Here is a 14,737-nt window from a genome sequence, read left to right as displayed (position 1 = left end):
AACAAAAAAAGCGCTCTCTACCTCTACCTCCGATGTGGCCTCACACAACAGAAGACACTGATAATGGTACTCCTGGTTCACCGGGATGGGGTTCGATTCCCTGGAGAGAAAAAAAAACACACACACACGATGAAGCCTGAACATGTTGTATGATGCTATTTTAATTCATACTTATGTTATAAAAATAAAAAAATACTTTACAGCATTGATGTAAATATCCAACTTGTTTGCCCTTATTTGCCATTTATTTGATTTTCTTTGCAGGCGTGTAGAACGGTTGGTACCTGCCCTTAAACCCAGTTCTGTATACTTTATAACCACATAACCTCACAGTAGATATAAACATATATATATATTTATTTATATATATTTAAATATTTCTATATAAATATATCAACATATATATGTTGATATATTTATATGTATATTTTTTATATATATATGTTTATAAATGTATACATACATTTATATATTTTTATAAATATTTATATATAATCTAAATATCTCAATATACATATATATATGTTGATATATTTATATGTATATTTATTTTATTTTTATATATATGTTTATACATTTATTTATGTTTATAATATAACACATATTTATATATGTTTATATATTTTTATAAATATTTATATATATATTTAGATATAATTATATCAACATACATATATTTAGGGTCCTCGTCGACTTCGTCGTAGAGGAACCTATTATTATTATCCTTGGGCCGCAAGAAACGTCGACTGCCCGCACCCCGTACGCCCCAGCAGACTTAAATTCCACATGCAGAAGCAGACTGGTGAAAATTTTCATATTATTGAGTTTTCGTATTAGTACATAAAGAAATGGCTCTATAGCGCCCCCTACAAACTTTCTTTTTCAGTAGCAATAGTTTTCTTCCCCCGATGACCGATTGACTTGAGATTTGGTCCACAGGTCAGAATTGACCAGCTCTACAAAAAAGCCTCTCAGACCCCTAAGCTCCGCCTACTTAGATTTTCCGCCATTTTGAATTTCTTTAAAAACTGTTTTTTTCCAACTTCTCCTAAACGCTTGGTCCGAATCATATACAACTTGTTGTGGTTCATTATTGATTCAATGCCATAATAAATCTTTGAAAGATAGTTAATATGTCATTGCGTAGAGAAGATATGGACCAATGAACATCCAAGGGGTGTAATGTAAAATATGAGTAACCACTGTCATTTTATGAATTCAAAGTTAAATGAATAGAACGTAATAGTGTATTAGTCCATTAGACCACTGATCTAGAATCTAGAGAGAGTCGTTGGATCTCGTACACATTCAGGGAGACGGTGCTTTAAAAAGTCGCGCGTTCTCTTTCATCCCTCTTTTTTCCCCGCAGGGGCCTTACCCAGCATGGCGGAGTTCCTCATCGACCCCGAGATGGACCAGGAGCTGGACAAACTGTGAGCGCACAGGACGGCTGAGTCATAGTACACACACACACACACACACACACGCCGCCACAGTTCAGCTCCCATTCTGTCCCGTCACTCACCTGTCGGCCACGCCCCGCTCGCCCATCGCTCTCACCTGTCCACTCTGTTGCCCTCGCCTCCTCTGACTCCGCCCCGTTGACCACCATAGTCCTCTGTAACCGGACCCCCGAGGTTCTGGTGTGTTCTGCATGAATAAATTCTTGCTCTTCCGCTCACGATACCGTCTCCGCCGTGTTGCATTCCGGTCCTCCCTCCAGCCGCTACAACATTTCATTTATTTGAACAGCTTTTCTTTCCTTTTGTTCCCTGTTTTTGTCATGGTATTGTCCTCATGTCCCGTGTCTGTCCTCTTACTTCCTGTCCTCTTGGAGGTACCTGTTCTTCTGCCATCATCCCAGGGTTCGTACGGTTATGGGAAACCTGGAAAAATCATGGAATAAAAGAAAATTATTTCCAGGCCTGGAAAAGTTATTGAAAAAAATGAAAACCCCAAAGTTTTGGACAATGTGTTTATCTTCATATGTTCGTCCACGCTGAGTTGGAAAGCAGGCACATTTTGAGTGACATTTATATAGAAATATTTATTCTTTTTAATCAAATTATTGTCTCTCTCTCATTTGTTATTTAAGGTAATACTGTATGCTTTGGAATTCTCATTGTTAGTTTTAAATACTACATTTTCTCACTTTATGGTCATGTACATGTGGTTTAAAGGCCTGTAAACCCATTGGTCAACATGTGTACGAACCCTGTCATCCTTCCTTCTCTTAATATCTCGTTCCTCCTCCGGGTGCCGATCATCAGAATTGCCCAGATCTCAGTGAGTCCCAGCAGCAGCGGCAGTGCGGTGGGGGGGCTGAAGGAGGTGCAGAGGAGGGCGTCGCCCAGGAGGAACGTGCACCACAGGAGGAAGATGGAGGTGGAAAGCGACGGTTCCACGGAAGAGACAGACTCCTCTGAAAACTGAGTGCGACGTGTCACCTTCCGTCTTAAGTCGCGATGAGTCGTATAACTAAAAGGTGGTTATCAACGGTATCACTCCAGTGTGTACTCCATTTCAAAGTATTTACAATTCAACCTGTATTTCACTAAAAGTATTTCACTAAAAGTGAAAATAAGAAAGTACGTATGAGGTTAGCTGCTCCATATCATGCGAAACAAAGCAGGTCTCATTGCTGGTTTTACAGAGTGACTCCAATAAGAGAGGAACCCGTTGCCTTGGGAGTACAATGACTGACTGATGATTGATATTTGATCAAAAAGCTACAGTTGTTTGAAACCCTACTGTAGTGACCCTGTTGCCTATCAAAATAAAGGACAAAATGGTTGCTTGGAGGTTTAGTTTCCCCGCGTGCAATAAACAGATGAAATGTCCAGTTTGCAATGAGAAAAGTTATTTATTCATAAAGTTGTACGGCTTCCAACACAAACCCAAATGTACATTTCTTGTCCAAACCCATGTGTCTGTTCCCAACAAATTAAAGAAATCAAAACACGATAGTCGTTTCTCAATTCCAAGTACACCGAGTACAGACTTGTGTTCTTTTGGAGTCTGGTCTTGGGAGTCCAGACTCCGAAGGACGGGAGGACGGTCTTTCTGCAATTGGAACAGCAGCTTTCTTGATGACGTCACCACACCAGCTGTTCTTGCTCATGAGTTTACTCCAATTATTCACAAGAAATTATTTTATACAGTCAAACAAAATATGACAACCCTGCTTTTTTCATTATCCTTTAAATATAATAATTTTATTTTGAATTGAGTGATATATATATTATATATACACACAGTAGACACACAGAGTAGATACAGAACAGAGCCTTACACTACAATTCAAATAGAGATTTTCTAAAAAATCAACAAAAAAAGCGCTCTCTACCTCTACCTCCGATGTGGCCTCACACAACAGAAGACACTGATAATGGTACTCCTGGTTCACCGGGATGGGGTTCGATTCCCTGGAGAGAAAAAAAAACACACACACACGATGAAGCCTGAACATGTTGTATGATGCTATTTTAATTCATACTTATGTTATAAAAATAAAAAAATACTTTACAGCATTGATGTAAATATCCAACTTGTTTGCCCTTATTTGCCATTTATTTGATTTTCTTTGCAGGCGTGTAGAACGGTTGGTACCTGCCCTTAAACCCAGTTCTGTATACTTTATAACCACATAACCTCACAGTAGATATAAACATATATATATATTTATTTATATATATTTAAATATTTCTATATAAATATATCAACATATATATGTTGATATATTTATATGTATATTTTTTATATATATATGTTTATAAATGTATACATACATTTATATATTTTATAAGTACTTATATATAATCTAAATATCGCAATATACAGATATATATGTTGATATATTTATATGTATATTTATTTTATTTTATATATATGTTTATACATTTATTTATGTTTATAATATAACACATATTTATATATGTTTATATATTTTTATAAATATTTATATATATATTTAGATATAATTATATCAACATACATATATTTAGGGTCCTCGTCGACTTAGGTAGAGGAACCTATTATTATTATCCTTGGGCGCAAGAAACGTCGACTGCCCGCACCTGCACGCCCCAGCAGACTTAAATTCCACATGCAGAAGCAGACTGGTGAAAATTTTCATATTATTGAGTTTTCGTATTAGTACATAAAGAAATGGCTCTATAGCGCACCCTACAAACTTTCTTTTCAGTAGCAATAGTTTTCTTCCCCCGATGACCGATTGACTTGAGATTTGGTCCACAGGTCAGAATTGACCAGCTCTACAAAAAAGCCTCTCAGACCCCTAAGCTCCGCCTACTTAGATTTTCCGCCATTTTGAATTTCTTTAAAAACTGTTTTTTTTCAACTTCTCCTAAACGCTTGGTCCGAATCATATACAACTTGTTGTGGTTCATTATTGATTCAATGCCATAATAAATCTTTGAAAGATAGTTAATATGTCATTGCGTTCAGAAGATATGGACCAATGAACATCCAAGGGGTGTGGCCTTATTTGTAAAGACACCTAACTTCCAAATCACTTGGACTATCCTCACCAAATTGGTAGCCTATGTCCACAAGGACACCTTTAACCTACCTTAATTTTTTCATAACGTTTGAACATTAGGGGGCGCTATAATCAATCCCTCAAAATATGCCTTTTTCATGATTTTAGGGGTTAACTACTCCTAGAGCTTAAACCCGATACATTCCAAACTTGGCCTATATGGTCTTGAGACCTTTGTCTTGAAATGGCCTTAAAAGATTTCAATAATATTAAACTTTGTGCGTTTGCCGGACCGGCAAAGAAACGCCATTCGCCATGAAAATTGACGTTGTTGTAACTCATCCATACATTATGGAATCTGCTCCATATTTCTCATACATCATGACATAATGACCCTGAAGACATCCATATGCTAATTTTTCCATATGCTAATTTTTTTTCTGGAAAGAAACGCCATTCGCCATGAAAATTGACGTTGTTGTAACTCAGCCATACATAATGGAATCTGCTCCATATTTCTCATACATCATGACATAATGACCCTGAAGACATCCATATGCTAATTTTTCCATATGCTAATTTTTTTCTGGAAAGAAACGCCATTCGCCATGAAAATTGACGTTGTTGTAACTCAGCCATACATAATGGAATCTGCTCCATATTTCTCATACATCATGACATAATGACCCTGAAGACATCCATATGCTAATTTTTCCATATGCTAATTTTTTTCCTGGAAAGAAACGCCATTCGCCATGAAAATTGACGTTGTTGTAACTCAGCCATACATAATGGAATCTGCTCCATATTTCTCATACATCATGACATAATGACCCTGAAGACATCCATATGCTAATTTTTTTTCTGGACTTAGCGCCAACTAGTGGCACTAGGAAGTTACATGTTTTTTACTTTTATACACTGCTCCTCGCAGATTATTCAGATCGCTCTCAAAATATACCAGAATAGACCTAAGACCTCGATGATGCTTCCCTGTGGAGCTCGTAGCGACACGTTGAATCACATTCACATGTAATTTACATGACAAGGTCGAGACTTCACATGGATACACATGATGCATGTATATGTTCAAATTGTCACAGCGCCCCCTGCTGGCAACCCTGGGCTCGCTCAAATCTGCTCCAAACTTCTCATGCTTCGTAGAATTCAAGGCCTGAGGATATCAACAAGCCTTTTTTCACTCGGAGTCAAAGCGCCACCGACTAGCAAAGTAAAATCAGTGTCGCGTGACAAACGGTCAAACGCCCGAACGCCGTGCATGCGCTCTCGGCCGAGGGGGCCGGCGTCCGGCCAGCACCCCCGACGTGCGAAGCAGGAAGAGGACCCGTTCATCGCTGCTTGCAGCTTTAATTATATGTATATTTGTTTATATATTTATATATGTTTATAAATAAATATATCAACGTACATATAGAAATATATATACATGTTAATATATAAACATATATATATTTCTTTTTATATGTATAAATATATAAACATATATATATATATGTTTGTATATATACAAATATATATATATGTTTTTGGTGACTTCCACGAACATCGATGTATGATAATCTATAGGTCCTACATTCTGACACCAAGTCAGTGATCGGGCCCTATATAGTCTGTTCTGCCTCTACCAGGTTGTCACGATCTTCTATACCATACCTGCCATAAATATCATGATACTGATACAATACCAGAGAAACAGTATACCATAAATACGATACTGGTATATTTATCTATAATAGTAATAAATAAAATATCTGTATGCTTCACTTTTTACCAACTTTTTCATCACTTAACAATTGGCAGTAATATTAGTATTGATTAATTCAATTCAATTCAGTTTATTTGTTTCGCCCAATTTTACAAATTACAAATTAGTCTCGGAGTGCTTTACAATCTGTACACATAGACATCCCTGTCCCAAAACCTCACATCGGATCAGGAAAAACTCCCAAATAACCCTTCAGGGGGGGGAAAAGGAAGAAACCTTCAGGAGAGCAACAGAGGAGGATCCCTCTCCAGGATGGACAGATGCAATAGAGCGTATTCACGTGACGTCAGAATCTCAATCGCGCCATCTTGGGGTCCACTTATTAAATGTCAGAAGAAGTTGACCTGGCTATCGTGTCCGCTGTTTGATTATGCGATAGCCCAGCAACCTCATGTCCTTCTGCATTACCAAAGAAAGATTTCAGCGGTTGGAATTGAATATTCGCAACACTTTTTTACCTGATTTTACTCACTCAACACTTTGTGGTTAATTCGCTAGTTACCCCGCATTACCAGCACATAGCCCAGTCATATTCCTGTAAAACAGTTTTCATTTCCGCTATCGACCATGGGACATTAACAACTATTTATGCGTTATACTTGTTGTAGAAATACCACATCAATCGCCCCGTGTCTGGGTTCATATATGATCCGTAGTCGCACAGCTCCGCCTCCAGGACGAGTGTCTGGATGAAGCCGCTTCCAGCTCCTTCAGGACCAGCAGTGACTGTTTGGCTGGCCGTGGAGACAGTGTTTTATTTTACCTTGAAATGAATCAGAGTAAAGGCAGACATCGCCCGACGGAGTTGCCATGTTCATGGCTTCCTCCCAAGTTCCATCCACAGTTCCTTTTGCGCAAGTGAAACATTGATTTACGCTCGGCGAAAAAACAAAAAGAGATTATTGACGAGTGTGTCAATGGAAACGTGCCCACAACCCGATGTATCAAAAGAATCACATGAGAACAGTCCTAACGCTCATACGCCGAGTGAAGCCGAAGTAGATGCATGACAAGTTGAAGTAATAGCGTGTCTTGTTGAGCTGATAAACCCATATTCTGAATCATTAGTCCCACATCCAACAATGAGGCACAGTGCCATAATCGCAAGGCACACCGCTTTGAACTGAAATTGTGTCTCCTTCAGGATATAATGGTCATTTCTAAGGGAAGAGCGGCATACAAACAAGCAAAACAATGCCGTGGTGGGACCCCAACATGGCCGCCAGAGTTTGTTGTGGTCACGTGAGTGAATACGCTCTATAGATGTAATGTGTACAGAAGGACAGATTTAGAGTCAGAATACATTCAATGAATATGACAGAGTGTATGAATAGTTCATAGTAGGCATATTCCACGATGGAGACCTCCACGATCCATCAGGCAGATGGCGGTGGGGAGGAGGAGTGGGCGGAGTCTCAACAGTGGGCGGAGTCTCAACAGGACAGTGGCGTAGTCAGGAGCAGGAATTCCACGACCCAGACGTCGATGATCCATCAGGCAGATAGGATCTATGCCGTCTCATAGGGTCCAATGACCCCATGAGACGTGAAGTCAAAAGAACTCCGGGGAGAAAGCAGAGTTAGTAACGTATGATTGAGAGATGAAAATTCATCCCTAAGGAGAGAAAAAAGAGGAGATAGGTACTCAGTGCATCCTAAAACGTCCCCCGGCAGCTATAAGCCTATAGCAGCATATCAAGGGGCTGGACCAGGTGAACCTGATTCAGCCCTAACTATAAGCTCTGTCAAAGAGGAAGGTCTTAAGTCTACTCTTAAACGAGGTGACTGTGTCTGCCTCCCGGACTGAAGGTGGAAGCTGGTTCCATAAAAGAGGAGCTTGATAACAAAAGGCTCTGGCTCCCATTCTACTTTTTAAGACTCTAGGAACTACAAGTAGTCCCGCATTTAGTGAGCGTAGCTCTCTAGTGGGGCAATATGGTACTACAAGCTCCTTAAGATATGATGGTGCATCACCAATCAAGGCTTTGTACGTTAAGAGAAGAATTTTAAAAGTGATTCTTGATTTTACTGGGAGCCAGTGCAGAGCAGCTAGTGCAGGAGTGATGTGATCTCTTTTCTTAGTTTTAGTGAGAACACGAGCTGCAGCATTCTGGATCAACTGGAGATTATACACTATGAGGCCGTTAGTCTGTATCTGACCAGATGATACACAGTTCCTTCAGTATGAGCAGCTGTAGAGTTACATAACTTTACAGACTGAACTTAAACATTTCACTTCAGACATCTTTTTTATTTTTTATTTTTTAAGCCGAAGACTCAAAAATGCCGCCACTTAACGCCACTCGCTGTGAGCGCTGCGCAGTGCGTGCAGACAGCTTGACACGGAGCAGCGCGTGCGCTCTGATCGCTCTTTTAATGAAGTATCGATACTAAAAATATGCTAAATCACATCGCTTTTAACGTACGGGTACTTTGTTAGTATCGATACACCGTGCAGCGTGACAGCAGCAGATGTAGCGGACTAACATTCAAGCTAACCTAAACCACCAAACGCTGAAGACATCTTGACGCTGATTGGCCGAGACGCGACACGTCCCATCAAAGATGTTTTATTGCGAAGATCACCACACCACATTTTCTCCGTGTCCCACTCCAATCTCATAAATGCCGGCCGGCCAATTGACCCCCCCCCTACCCCAAGACAAAATCTCTTCAGATCTACACGATTCACGCAAGTCACCTATTTTGGTTTCAAAACGGTGAATTACGCCGAAAGGTGAGGGATTTTAATGACTGATATGTTTGTATATATATATAAATATGTAAACATATGTATAAATATGCCTTCAGCGCTACCTGGAGGTGCCTTCAGCGGAGTGCCAGGAGCTTGAAGTCCAGATGGTTCCTCCTCATGAGGAGCATTGCATGTTGGCTCTAACAAGAACAACAAGGAAACACTCACTCAAGCTTTCCATACAAACACGACTAGGCCAGGAAAAGTCTTTGGATTTAAATCGTTCCCAGAATTAAAGCCACACACACGACTAATTCACAGAACATGGACTCACACACTGACCGTGATACTGAGGCGACACGGGAAGAACTGGATGGTCATTAACACCGTCTCAACCACAGGCCCTCCAGGAGCATCCTCACGATGACCTGGAAGCACAGACATTACATCATGTGAGGAACACGGATCAGACATTACATCATGGAATTCCTGCTCCTGACTACGCCACTGTCCTGTTGAGACTCCGCCCACTGTTGAGACTCCGCCCACTCCTCCTCCCCACCGCCATCTGCCTGATGGATCGTGGAGGTCTCCATCGTGGAATATGCCTACTATGAACTATTCATACACTCTGTCATATTCATTGAATGTATTTTAACTCTAAATCTGTCCTTCTGTACACATTACATCTATTGCATCTGTCCATCCTGGAGAGGGATCCTCCTCTGTTGCTCTCCTGAAGGTTTCTTCCCTTTTTTTCCCCCTGAAGGGTTATTTGGGAGTTTTTCCTGATTCCATGTGAGGTTTTGGGGCAGGGATGTCTATGTGTACAGATTGTAAAGCACTCCGAGACAAATTTGTAATTTGTGAAATTGGGCTATACAAATAAACTGAATTGAATTGAATTGAATCATGTGAGGAACACGTGAGGAACATGGATCAGACATTACATCACAAAGGAACATGTGATGTGGCTCTTTGCAGTGACACAGTAACACATGTGGCTCTGTGGTTGTCAACCCCTGCATTGAGGGATATGCATCACGTCGCCCTGTTGTTCTTTAGCTTCACGTCGCCGTGTTGCTCTGTAGTTTCACGTCGCCGTGTTGGTCGAGTCAAGGCCTCGTCCATCGTGTGTTTGAGGTCACTAACCAGCATGGTGCGCAACTTCTCCCGGTCCGACACGGTCGCTTCTTAACCCGTAACACCGGTGGAGACGTCCGGACACTTGTAGCGTCGTGGTGGCTCGTTCGTCTTTCTTCGTCCGTAGATTATGGCTCACTGTCTCTCAGACGTAGTTATAAAGCCGTAGGCTACAGGCGGAAGCATCAATTTACTTTTAAGAAGTACTCATTTAAAAGTGACAAACGGAGCCTCGCGTCGATCTAGCCTCCCGGCTATCTAGCGATTTTTAACAAAACTACCTGTCAAACCCCGGCTCTTTATACGAGAAGCACACGTCCAACAGACATCGCGTTGACACCGCTGGAGAGAGGAGACTCTGCCCAACGCGGACATGTACCTGATATGTTTGAGGGGTTTAGAAAAGTAGTACGGCCCGCTTCCTGTGGTCTGGTTTGATACGACGTCCTACAGGGCAGAGAGTTGGACTTCATGTCGCGTTCAGGCTCTTTAAAAAAAAAAAGTGTACGTCTGTTGGATTCCGCGGTCACGTCGCTACGAAGAGCACAACATTTAAGACGTTTTCACCAAAAAAATATCCACGAAGAGTGACATTTTGTGGGCCTGAAAGGAAGTTGTTCGGAGAAATTACAGCTCCTTTGTTGTCACGTGTCATGACGTCAAACCTCGAATGACGTCATACAGGTTTACATGGCTTTGTAGTTTCTCTGTATATCGAGGCAGCTGCAACAGACACACATTCGTTTTGCATCCTGCTTTTCGATACTTGGACATACACCAGAGACCATCGACCACAGAACCGGACCTCAGAACACCAGATTGTTAACGTTTAAAAAATAAAATGTCTTCCACCTTATCCACTGGACTGAGAAAGTGTACTCAGAAGTTAAAGCATCTTGAGGGGTCACAAGAGAGCGAGACAAACAGGATCCAGGAGAGGGAACTTCAAGAAGCTAAAGATGTAATCAAGCTCTTAAAAAAGAAAAACTTCACCCAGGAAATGGAAGTGAATGAATTAAAGGGCAAAAACGAGCTACTGGAAAAGGCTTACTTCACCCAGGAGATGCAAGTCCATGAATTAAAGGACAAAAACGAGCTGCTGGAGGACATCTGTATCAACCAGAAGGAAAAGAGGAGAGGTTTGTTTGGCAGGAGGATGGAAGAAAGAGAAGTGGAGTTGGAAAAGATGAAACAAAAGATTCTGAATCCGCAGAGGGAGAGAGGTTTCATCAAGATATTCCTGACGAGGACGCCCTTAGGCAAGGACTCAAGGACATCCCCTGAGGGCGCATCCACCAGCCTCCCCAGAAACCACTTTAACGCCGCCCCAGCAACGTCTTTGACAACGACCTTGAAGAGACATCCACCAGCCTCCCTAGAAATGTCTTTGACGACGACGACGACAATGACGACGTCAGGAGCTACTTCAACGACGACGACAACCACGATGATGGTGACTCATGCAAATCCAACGAGGAGCGGATATCATCAATCCTCTCCCTCCCCAGCAATGACGTCATCGATGACCTTGAAGAGTCATCCGCCAGCCTCTGCCTCTCCAGCAAAGACGTCCTTGATGACCTTGAAGAGTCATCCGCCAGCCTCTGCCTCTCCAGCAAAGACGTCCTCGATGACCTTGAAGAGTCATCCGCCAGCCTCTGCCTCTCCAGCAAAGACGTCCTCGATGACCTTGAAGAGTCATCCGCCAGCCTCTGCCTCTCCAGCAAAGACGTCCTTGATGACCTTGAAGAGTCATCCGCCAGCCTCTGCCTCTCCAGCAAAGACGTCCTCGATGACCTTGAAGAGTCATCCGCCAGCCTCTGCCTCTCCAGCAAAGACGTCCTTGATGACCTTGAAGAGTCATCCGCCAGCCTCTCCCTCCCCAGCAAAGACGTCCTCGATGACCTTGAAGAGTCATCCGCCAGCCTCTCCCTCCCCAGCAATAATGTCCTCGATGACCTTGTAGAGCCATCCTCCAGCCTCCGTGGCCCAGACGAAGCGGCCGGCGGTGCCGATGAAGATGACGTGGAGGAAGATTTTGACTCATGCATCTTCTTCTATGACAACGACACCTGGTACATCATGAAGGGAGAGAAGGTGTCGGTCTGGCACCTTCCTGAGAGGGTAAGAGTGTCACTCCCCTAACTGATCGCCCCCCCCCCCCCCTGCTGTTCTAATGCGGCGACGGGTCCTGGCGACCAATCCCTACCCTAACTCCCCCCGTCTGTCTGTCTGTCTGTCTGCCTGTCTGTCTGTCTGTCTGTCTGTCTGTCTTAGAAAACACCACAGCACCGAGACAGCACTGGTGAAAATTACAAATGACCTCTTAATGGCAGCAGATAAAGGACTCCTCTCTGTCCTGATCTTGTTAGACCTTAGTGCTGCATTCGACACCATTGACCATGACATCCTGTTACAGAGACTGGAGCAGTCGATTGGCATTTCAGGCACGGCACTAATTTGGTTTAAATCCTATTTATCAGATCGATCACAATTTGTATTTGTAAACGATGACGCCTCGATAACCACCAACGTTAATCACGGAGTTCCACAAGGTTCTGTGCTTGGACCAATTTTATTTACCTTATACATGCTTCCTTTGGGCAATATTATCAGGAAACACTCCATAAACTTTCATTGTTATGCAGATGATACTCAACTATATCTATCGATAAAACCAGAGGAGAGCAACCAACTCGGTAAAATTCAAGCATGTCTTAAAGACATAAAAACATGGATGACCTGCAACTTCTTGATGTTAAACTCAGACAAAACCGAAGTAATTTTAATCGGCCCTGAGCACCTCAGAGATCAATTATCTGGTGATGTGGTTTCTGTAGACGGCATTGCCCTGGCATCCAACACCACTGTAAAGAATCTTGGCGTTATCTTTGATCGGGACTTGCCTTTAACTCCCACGTAAAGCAAATCTCAAGGACTGCATTATTTCATCTACCCATCCATCCATCCATTCTCATCCGCTTATTCCGGGGTCGGGTCGCGGGGGCAGCAGACCCAGCAGGTTGACCCAGACTTCCCTCTCGCCCGCAACACTTTCCAGCTCATTCTGGGGGACCCCGAGGCGTTCCCAGGCCAGCCGGGAGATGTAATCTCTCCAGCGTGTCCTGGGTCTTCCCCGGGGGCTCCTCCCAGTAGGACGTGCCTGGAAAACCTCTAACGGGAGGCGTCCAGGAGGCATCCGAATCAGATGCCCGAACCACCTCAGCTGACTCCTTTCGATGCGAAGGAGCAGCGGCTCGACTCCAAGTTCCCTCCTGATGTCCGAGCTCCTTACCCTATCTCTAAGGCTGAGCCTTTCATCTACGTAATATTTAAAAAATCAGGCACCTCTTGTCTCAAAAAGATGCAGAAAAATTGGTTCACGCGTTCGTTACTTCGAGACTGGATTACTGCAACTCCTTATTATCAGGCTGCTCTAATAAGTCTCTTAGGTCCCTCCAGTTGATCCAGAATGCTGCAGCTCGTGTTCTCACTAAAACTAAGAAAAGAGATCACATCACTCCTGCACTAGCTGCTCTGCACTGGCTACCCATAAAATCAAGAATCACTTTTAAAATTCTTCTCTTAACGTACAAAGCCTTGATTGGTGATGCACCAACATATCTTAAGGAGCTTGTAGTACCATATTGCCCCACTAGAGAGCTACGCTCACTAAATGCGGGACTACTTGTAGTTCCTAGAGTCTTAAAAAGTAGAATGGGAGCCAGAGCCTTTAGTTATCAAGCTCCTCTTCTATGGAACCAGCTTCCACCTTCAGTCCGGGAGGCAGACACAGTCACCTCGTTTAAGAGTAGACTTAAGACCTTCCTCTTTGACAGAGCTTATAGTTAGGGCTGAATCAGGTTCACCTGGTCCAGCCCCTTGATATGCTGCTATAGGCTTATAGCTGCCGGGGGACGTTTAGGATGCACTGAGTACCTATCTCCTCTTTTTTTTTCTCTCCTTAAGGATGAATTTTCATCTCTCAATCACACGTTACGAACTCTGCTTTCTCCCCGGAGTCCTTTTGACTTCACGTCTCATGGGGTCATCGGACCCTATGAGACGACATAGATCCTATCTGCCTAATGGATCATCGAGGTCTGGGTCGTGGAATTCCTGCTCCTGACTACGCCACTGTCCTGTTGAGACTCCGCCTACTGTTGAGACTCCGCCCACTCCTCCTCCCCACCGCCATCTGCCTGATGGATCGTGGAGGTCTCCATCGTGGAATATGCCTACTATGAACTATTCATACACTCTGTCACATTCATTGAATGTATTTAAACTCTAAATCTGTCCTTCTGTACACATTACATTTATTGTTCTGTCCATCCTGGAGAGGGATCCTCCTCTGTTGCTCTCCTGAAGGTTTCTTCCCTTTTTCCCCCCTGAAGGGTTATTTGGGAGTTTTTCCTGGTCCGATGTGAGGTTTTGGGGCAGGGATGTCTATGTGTACAGATTGTAAAGCACTCCGAGACAAATTTGTAATTTGTGAAATTGGGCTATACAAATAAACTGAATTGAATTGAATGTCTGTCTGTCTGTCTCTCTCTCTCTCTCTCTCTCTCTCTCTCACACACAAACAAACAAAACACATACACACAATCACA

The 14,737-nt window shown here is 42.7% G+C and overlaps 2 long non-coding RNA genes across 2 annotated transcripts; one reads left to right on the top strand and one right to left on the bottom strand.

Annotated features, from left to right (window-relative positions):
• The first annotated feature begins 1,251 nt into the window (after window positions 1-1,251).
• On the top strand, window positions 1,252-2,962 carry LOC130195353 (uncharacterized). Its single transcript, XR_008832048.1, has 2 exons — window positions 1,252-1,433; window positions 2,271-2,962. It is a non-coding gene; the product is annotated as an uncharacterized LOC130195353 (long non-coding RNA).
• A 6,140-nt stretch (window positions 2,963-9,102) lies between these two features.
• On the bottom strand, window positions 9,103-10,207 carry LOC130195354 (uncharacterized). The gene is made up of 3 exons (XR_008832049.1): window positions 10,134-10,207; window positions 9,324-9,409; window positions 9,103-9,181 (listed from the first exon to the last, which is right to left on the bottom strand). It is a non-coding gene; the product is annotated as an uncharacterized LOC130195354 (long non-coding RNA).
• Window positions 10,208-14,737: the final 4,530 nt, after the last annotated feature.

The sequence above is a fragment of the Pseudoliparis swirei genome, chromosome 6 (assembly GCF_029220125.1).
Source record: "Pseudoliparis swirei isolate HS2019 ecotype Mariana Trench chromosome 6, NWPU_hadal_v1, whole genome shotgun sequence".
Classification (NCBI taxonomy): Eukaryota; Metazoa; Chordata; class Actinopteri; order Perciformes; family Liparidae; genus Pseudoliparis; species Pseudoliparis swirei.
Note: the sequence above shows the minus strand (reverse complement) of the source record. Positions and strands in the feature narration are given on the sequence as shown.